General features: G+C 43.5%; 1 protein-coding gene across 1 annotated transcript in view; it reads left to right on the top strand.

The window, feature by feature from the left end:
* LOC124722352 (probable WRKY transcription factor protein 1) overlaps positions 1–9,331 on the top strand; it is a 189,420-nt gene that overhangs the window by 104,431 nt on the left and 75,658 nt on the right. The window lies entirely within an intron of this gene.

Below are 9,331 nucleotides of genomic sequence, written 5' to 3'. Positions count from 1 at the left end.
TCACCCTCTCCCTCTCCCCCCCTCACCCTCTCCCTCTCCCCCCCTCACCCTCTCCCTCTCCCCCCCTCACCCTCTCCCTCTCCCTCCCCCCTCTGCCTCTCCCCCCCTCTGCCTCCCCCCCTCTGCCTCCCCCCCTCTTGCCTCCCCCCCTCTGCCTCCCCCCCTCTGCCTCCCCCCTCTGCCTCCCCCCCTCTGCTCTCTGCTCCCCCCTGCTCCTCTGCCTCCCCCCTCTGCCTCCCCCCCTCTGCCTCCCCCCCTCACCCTCTTCGGGAGGACGACGGTTCCAATCCCGCATCCGGCCATCCTGATTTAGGTTTTCCGTGATTTCCCTAAATCGCTCCAGGCAAATGCCGGGATTATTCCTTTTCAAAGGGCACACGGCCGACTTTCTTCCCCGTCCTTCCCCTAATCCGCTGAGACGAGACCTCGCCGTCTGGTCTCCTTCCCCGAAACAACCAACCAACCAACCCTCACCCTCTCCCCCCTCTCCCCCCTTACCCTCTCCCCCCTCTCCCCCTCACCCTCTCCCCTCCCTCCCTCCCTCTCCCCCCTCACCCTCCTCCCCTCCCTCCCTCCTCTCCCCCTCACCCTCTCCCCTCCCTCCCTCCCTCTCCCCCCTCACCCTCTCCCCTCCCTCCTCCCTCTCCCCCCTCACACCTCTCCCCTCCCCCATCTCCATCTCCCCCCCTCACCCTCTCACCCCTCACCCCTCTCCCCTCCCTCCCTCCCTCTCCCCCCTCACCCTCACCCCTCCCTCCCTCTCCCCCCTCACCCTCACCCCTCCCTCCATCTCCCCCTCACCCTCTCCCCTCCCTCCATCTCCCCCCCTCACCCTCTCCCCTCCCTCCATCTCCCCCTTCACCCTCTCTCCCTCCCTCCATCTCCCCCTTCACCCTCTCCCCTCCCTCCATCTCCCCCTTCACCATCTCCCCTCTCTCCATCTCCCCCCTCACCCTCTCCCCTCCCTCCAACTCCCCCCTCACCCTTTCCCCCTCTACCCTCCCACCCTCTCCCTCTACCCTCCCACCCTCTCCCTCTACCCTCCACCCCTCCCTCTACCCTCCCACCCTCTCCCTCTAACCCTCCCACCCTCTCCCTCATACCCTCCCACCCTCTCCCTCTATCCTCCCCACCCTCTCCCTCTACCCTCCCACCCTCTCCCACTCACCCTCCCACCCTCTCCCACTCACCCTCCCACCCTCTCCCACTCACCCTCCCACCCTCTCCCACTCACCCTCCCACCCTCTCCCACTCACCCTCCCACCCCTCCCACTCACCCTCCCACCCTCTCCCACTCACCCTCCCACCCTTGTCCCACTCACCCTCCCACCCTCTCCCACTCACCCTCCCACCCTCTCCCACTCACCCTCCCACCCTCTCCCACTCACCCTCCCACCCTCTCCCACTCACCCCTCCCACCCTCTCCCACTCACCCTCCCACCCTCTCCCAGCTTCACCCTCCCACCCTCTCCCACTCACCCTCCCACCCTCTCCCACTCACCCTCCCACCCTCTCCCACTCACCCTCCCACCCTCTCCCACTCACCCTCCCACCCTCTCCACTCACCCTCCCACCCTCTCCCACTAACCCTCCCACCCTCTCCCACTAACCCTCCAAATGTCACTTATGTACCGTAGCATGCTTCTGAACAATGTCTTCATGAGATCTTTCTTGAGATTGTTCAACTATGAAGCTGGCTGTGGCAAGTTTCTTCTCTTCATAAAAGCAGTTTACCTGGTAAATTCAGCTTGCGATATCCCTCCTTGATCATCCATCTGATGTAATTTTACTCCCTAGATAGGTGAAGGATTCAGTTGTCTCCAGTCACTCATTGTAAAGTGATCATTGGGCAACAATGTTTTGTCTACTCATAACTAAGATGTTTCTTTCAGCTTTATTAATTTCATGTTATAGGGAGGGTGAGAGTGGGTTCCATTGGGACTAGCATACCTTCTAATTTTTTCTGCAGTTTCAATTGACATTGTGATACCATCAGCAAATCTCAGCATATTTATTTTCTTATTCTGGACTACAATTATTGTCCCCTCACTGCCACAGGGAAGTAAGCATCGGGAACTTCCTTTCATCGATCTTAGGAGCAAGACGACATTCCCTAGTTTCTCTAGTAACATTTAGAGAGGATCTTGATCTGATACACCATCTTAACTTGTTGTTTTCAGGTAGTTTCCTAATCCAGCTACAGTAAGTGAACTACATTCTTACCTCTAGGCCATAATACACAAACAGTTAAAAGTATGAAAAGCAGTAATGGACATTCTGTGCCATATTCATTCCACCCTCCTTAATCAGTGCCAAAACCAGAAGCGCAACTGTACATCAACACCACTCTCGCTGTAGCAATTCTAATGCCTGGTGACCAATTAAGGAAAAGAAAATGCCATTACAATAGAAAGAAGGGACAGAATTCTTTCATTGTTATATTAGTGTCATAGATAGAAATTGTCATTCAGAGGAAGACCTTATACAGCGATTTCATTCTGTCCCTTCATTAAAAAAAATGGAGGGGGGAGGAAAAGTAACTCCACATGATACTGACTGCCCTCTCTGACATCCTGTGAGATATGGTGTCATTTGTATGTGATATGGAGGGACATGGGATCAGCAGTTTATTCATAAAATTATTTTCATTGAGTTATAAAATTTGTACATTAATGTGGATACTATAAATTCATTTTTAAAGTTTATCAGACAAAGAACACAGTTTTATAAACGAAATCCTTGTCTCTTACCTTAGTTCATTGTACCGAGCGATGTGGCGCAGTGGCTAGCACACTTGACTTGCATTCGGGAGGGCGACGGTTCACCCCGTGTCAGACCATCCTTATTTAGGTTTCCTGTGATTTCCCTAAATCGCTCCAGGCAAATGCCGGGATGGTTCCTTTGAAAGGGCACGGCCAACTTCCTTCCCCGTCCTTCCCTAATCCGATGATACCAATGACCTCACTGTCTGGTCTCCTCCCCAAGCAGTCCCAACCCTTAGTTCATTGTAGTGTCTTTTGTAAAAACCTGTATATACATTTTATTTCTATAATTAATTCAGTCGTTGATTTATGGAAGAACCTTGCTGACAACTAGTAAATTCATTGTCATAGATGGATACCAAATTGTTCATATATAAATTTAGAAATATACACACGTTCCCCAGCTACTTCACTAACACAGTGTTTTCAAGGTTACAGAGTTTGAGTGTATTCAGTCATCAGGATACATCATCGTACAAACATTATCCTATAAACATTCATGTTTCTGTAAATTTTATCATATTGAAATTTATTGTTAATAAGACATTAAAAATGTCTGAGTAAAACACACATTAAGGAGCAAAACATCCTAAATGTGACGCAGTGTTCTGTCTTGAAGTGACAGCTAATGAAATAAATAGCATAAATATGCAACTACCTAAGGAATTACAAATATTGGAATTAAAGAAATTGTTAAACTACAAATGCAGTGTTATAAGCAAAATTTAATTCATTGACCCTACACGATACTAAATGCTTCAAAAGTACAAAATGACAAAATGTATGGAGAGAGAGAGAGAGAGAGAGAGAGAGAGAGAGAGAGAGAGAGAGAGAGAGAGAGAGAGAGAGAGAGAGTGTGTGTGTGTGTGTGTGTGTGTGTGTGTGTGTGTGTGTGTGTGTGTTTCTTTTGATTGCTTTCGTGTTTATGGTAAAACACAAAGTTTTGTATATAATAAAGATTACCGTTACCGCCATCAGGCCAGTCAACATTTGCTAGCTTGCTGCTGTGGCCGAGCGATTCTAGGCGCTTCAGACCGGAACCGCGCTGCTGCTATGGTTGGCAGGTTTGAATCCAGCCTCAGGCATGGATGTGTGGGGTATCCTTAGATTAGTTTTGGTTTAAGTAGTTCTATGTCTAGGGCACTGATGACCTCAGATGTTAAGTCCCATAGTGCTTAGAACCATTTGAATCATTTTGGAACATTTGCTGCAAATCAGACTACTCTTGTCCATGAATTGACAATTCAAATGTACAGTCTCCTGTTTGAATTAAACTGTGCTTCATGTACAGCACAGTTACGTTATGCATCGTCATCATCATAATCATCAATTTCGGCTTTGTCCTGTACCTGATATATGATTAAATGGTTAACAATCTTAACATAGCCATGAAAGAGGAAGGAACAGAGCTTTTAATTAACTGCCTGCTAGCTCTAGGCATCATAATCATTTGCTTTAATATTCACCCTGCTTGATGACCATAACAAAAGTTGCCTACCGGCAGCCATGAGCAGTTCAGTTTGTATCAGAAAATCCAAAAATACTGATACTCACCTCAAAAACTCGAGTTTTTCGAGACTGTTTTTGATTACTTTGATGTTTCCTGACGTGCCACGCCCCAGTAATAAAACCTGATACAGCCAAGTCTATTGGCTTCGCAAATTCCTATACTTGAGTGTGTTGTAGAAACTGTTGAACAAGGCCCTTGTGATAAAACTGTTTTCTGAGTTTTAGAAATTTCGTGGAATGATATTTGGTAGTTGTAATGGGGGGAAGGAAAGGAAGAGCCATTTTTGTAGGGAAATGTCTTTTCAAGAGGCAGTATAGTTGCCTACAAGAAACAGGATATTGTGGTTTACTTTTAGGAAAACATTGATGTAACTCTTTGAATTTAATCTTGTGGTGTTGCAGTTCTTCATGTTGTGTCCGTATTTGCTATGAAAATAGGACTAGGAATTCTGCCTCATGCAAGACACCTTTTTTCTGTTTTGTTTTACCCAGACACGTTTCAGCACTTTCTGTGCCATCTTCAGTGGGTTATTTTTTATTTTCTAACTGTAAGATTGTTATTACGTATTGATTTTTAGTGAACCTTTTGGTACATAATATTTACAATTGTGAATGAATAATTGTTGTAAAATATTCTACATCGTTTGTTCATAGTTCACATGTGAGATGTGTACCAACGACCTGATGCACTGTGTCTTGTTTATAACATTATGTCAAAATTCTGTTTATAGCTGAACTGGCAAAGAGAGTGGATGTGTGCCTTACTTTACATACCTTACGTGATGCTATTGGACGTTTATTTTGGTAGCTATTCTACTACACAACCTAAAACCTTTAACCTGCAAACAGCAAAACGTAATTCTTTTTATTTTTCTGTTTATTATCACGATGTATATGATCTGGGACAACCGGGGAGATCCGGGAAAAACCCGGGAATTTTTTCGTCTGAGAGAAAACAGGGAAAAACCCAGGAATTTTTTAGAATTCCGGGAAGTTTTCCTTGTTTTAGTTACCAGTTAAATTTTTGTGTTTTTGACTGGTAAGAACCAATACTCTAACGAAGGATATTACTGTATCCAGCTTCTGCAGAATAATTCTGCAGCAAAAAAACATGAATGAGAGAAAAAAACTAAAATAAAACGTAAGTCGCAAAGCAAATGCGCCATATACAACAACAAAATGCAGTGCTCATATAAGCGTCTGCCAACCAAAGTGTGTCAAAGGCTTTAGGAAGAATATGCAGTGCTTCCTAACAACAAATTGCCTCCGATGAGCATGACATGAAAACTGTTTACATTTGATTCATTTGAGCAGTTGCGGGCGGGCTCTTGCGTATGTACAGTTGAGTTGCCTATGAGTAGTACCTTCTCCTGCTTCTGGCTACAGATGTGTGGCTGGGTGCCACTATCTAAATTGCTCCGGTTCAGAAATATTGTAGATCCAGGGTTGATGCACAGAGCAGTCTGAGTTGTTGTGGGGAGGTGGGTAGTCTCCACGTGACCTGTGTTTACGTTTAGTGATTTTGCTATTTCCTCTTCGTTTATTGCTCTCACATTAAATGAAAAGAAAATGCATTTCTGGGGCTGGGAGCTACCAAATGAATTAAAATACATTCGCGTGATTACGGAAGGCTTAGTTTCAGGTTTTATTTCCACCTTTCTGACAGTCAAGCGTTAATCACCTTGCAGAACAATGAAGTTATTTTTGTCGGTTTGCTAAAAAGATTTAGTTTTTGTTAATATTTTCCGCTGAGGCAGTCAATTTATTTGAAACAAAGTGTTTAATTTCACACTGTTGGCTAGTTTCAACTGTTCGCTGCATTTCAAGTGCACGTTTTCCATCTTTATAGCCCGTATGGCATTATGCCATAATAAAGAACGAAACATGAGATAATAGAGTACTGGTACTCAAGAAAATTTACATCCGAATCTGGACATATGATTGTGCCCTTTAAGCCGAATTATGCATTTTAGTATGGTGCACCAAATTCCGATGCTCTTGAAGTATCCTCTGATGTCTTGTTTCTTTTATGACATAATGTAAGATCTTTTAATGTTTTACACGTAGGAACATTGGCCTTCCTGCGTCATCGTAGCTGCACAAGCGCGGTGACGCCTGTTATTTGGTGCTCTCTGCCAACTGCCGAAACGAACCTATTTCTAACAGGTCGCGGGAAAATATTGCGAATGGTGGTTTGAAAAGCGTTACATTAAAGCAAATTTCCTTTTACGCAAGATGAAATATGTGCGAGAATGTACGATGAATTTCCTAAATCGCAAAGCGTTTGACTCTCATTTAAAAATCAACTCTTTGAGGCGGACCGTTTAGAAGAATTTCGAGCCCAGAAAATCAGACATTTAGGTCATTATTAAAAATTTTACTGGCACATTTGTGTTATGTGTCTTTATAAGTGTAACACGCACAAAGATGATCAACATTATATGTGCAAGCTTAGCTTCTCTTGCAGCTTATTAATCTTAGAGACCAGTATTATATGTGAATGCTATGTATATTAATTTAAACCATTAACTTTTCTTATTTGTGTGTTCACGCTACTTAAGAGTGATGTTGCTATTGGCTGACTACATCACGTGTTGTGTGCTGTCATGAGCTGACGAGATCACGTGACATGAGCTATGGGTGGCTTACAAAAGCGCAGCACAATCTCAATTTCAGTGCTTCAGAAAGTAACATGCGGTGTTTGATGGAATCCGAATTTATACCTTCATAATACGAACATATGCAGTGTACATGTTGCTGCACATCAAAGGTCTTTCAACAAATTAGAAATTCAGATGAGGTAGCACTTTTCTTATTGAAATTTCTGCTCATTGGAAGCACTTTCTTCAGATCAGTAGTAGGGTGGACTCTGTAACAGTTTGGAACCAGATGAAAAGAGAAGTCAGGTCCTTACTAAGAACAATGTGACTGAGCACCCATTAAGTGAGACTGAGGAAGAAATATCTATTTCAGACACTACCTCCTCAGAGCACTAATAATAATAATAATAATAATTATTATTATTATTATTATTATGATAGTATTCGTAAAATATTAATGCTACTTTAATGTTGTCTGTAACAAGATTAAAAACAAAAAACTACACAAAGATGGGTTCCCATGTTAATATTAGAATTGTGTAAAAAACTATACATACTAGCATGAGTTTGGATGTGCTGAGAACTACAGGGATTTTCAATAAAGTAAGCAATAGTGACAACAATTTTAATGATCCAAAATAAAATTAGAAACATTGTGGGAAGTATTTATTGGTGAGAATGGTAGTAGAAAGGCCACAGGCAGTGATAAGATAAAAACCAATTAAATTGGAGGACACAGTATTTAAAGACAGGAGGATAACTGCAACTAGTCTCACCTATAATTATGGAGCAGTACTAGAAAATTTGAAGCATGAATGGGACTGCACATAAATTTCAGATTGAGTGCACGTGCTTTGAGTACATTACCAGCCATTTAACCTGTCATCACAGTTTCTGTCCAATATACCCAGTATATCCAGAAAAGATAAAGGAGATGAAGACGACGACGACGGTGACGACGACGATGACGACGACGACGACGATGATGATGATGATGATGTGTCAATTGCGGCATGTTAAATAATAGTACAGATCATTAACTTAACTTATTGTAGGTTTGGTGCTGGTTTCACCCAAATCTTAAAGCTGAATTGACAGGCTGCAATGCTGCTTTTCGTAACTAGACGTATCCAGTATTTGTTTCTGCCCACACTGCATGTTTGTGTCAGTGTAAGACTAGATAAGAAAGAGAATGTACCGTTTGCAGATAAGACTTCTGACACTCACTAGCATAGGATTAATCTAAACACCATGGCTTCCACAGTTCCAATTTGTCTTTCTAGTTAGATAAGTAAGTACTACTACTGTAGTTAAAAGAAGTAGGAACAAAGCAGGACTGAAGAGTTTTTGTTTTCTATCAATGGCCTGGTTTTGAGTCGGGTAGTACAGTGAGTAAAGCACAAAACATTTGTAGATTGGGTTCAAGTGATATGATTGTTCCATTGAAAAGAACACTGCTGAATTTCATTCCTCGTCCTTGTATAAACCCATCTTGTGCTCTGCTTCAATGATCCTCTAATCCAAAGGAACAGTAAACTCTAGCCTTTCTACCCTCTTTCGTTTCTGCCATATCCTGGAAAGGTAAACACAATACTGCTTCTTAAACAAGATCATGGCCCAATCTGTGCTTCATAATTGTCAAAATGAAAAAGTTTTCTGTCTATATAAATCTCAACATTGGCAGTATGTCACGCATATTTATAACTGTATACTCTGCCTGATGAAAACTGTGAAGCAGCCAGATGACATGTTCAGATGTCAATGAAACTTTGTACATATACACACTGTCAGCAGGTATATAAATGATAAAAGTTGCATTTCTTTGTAATGGGCAGAATGACAAACAGTGTCGTTACCATGCTCGATAGGGTATATAAGAGGCTCAAGTGGCGTCAGATGTTGACTGTTAACTGTGAAGGACACAGAATGCCATGTTCTTGTGTGAGACACCAGACAAGAGTCTAAAAGGGGCATCGTCATGGGTTTCCATTTGACCAGCTGATTGAATCGTGCAATTCCAGATTTGTTGGTCATTCAGATGTGACAGTGTTCCGATGTCGAACTGCATGGGAAGGTGAGGGCAGGCATACAACTGTGTCTGACCACTGCGAGAATAACTGTATTGTGCATCGAGCACATCATCACCCATTCACATCTGTGACTGCCAACAGAGAACGAGCAGTGGACTCCATGCAACATTCTGTGTCATCTCACCCCATTAGTCAGAGACTAGCAGCTGCCATACTAGGGAATTACTGCCACACCACAAACAGCTGTGTTTGGAGTGATGCCACGAAACTGGGCCAGCTCACCTAAGGAGAGGATGCAATGGCTTTGACACTTTTCCCATCTGAATCAGTGCATGGGTGCGTCACTTCTTTTGTCGGGCAGCGTATTTGCTGTGGGGTATTGTTTGGAGTCAGAGAGAAATGTGATTAGGTAAAAGATGGCCAGTGCATT

This window comes from Schistocerca piceifrons, chromosome X (assembly GCF_021461385.2).
Source record: "Schistocerca piceifrons isolate TAMUIC-IGC-003096 chromosome X, iqSchPice1.1, whole genome shotgun sequence".
Classification (NCBI taxonomy): domain Eukaryota; kingdom Metazoa; phylum Arthropoda; class Insecta; order Orthoptera; family Acrididae; genus Schistocerca; species Schistocerca piceifrons.
Note: the sequence above shows the minus strand (reverse complement) of the source record. Positions and strands in the feature narration are given on the sequence as shown.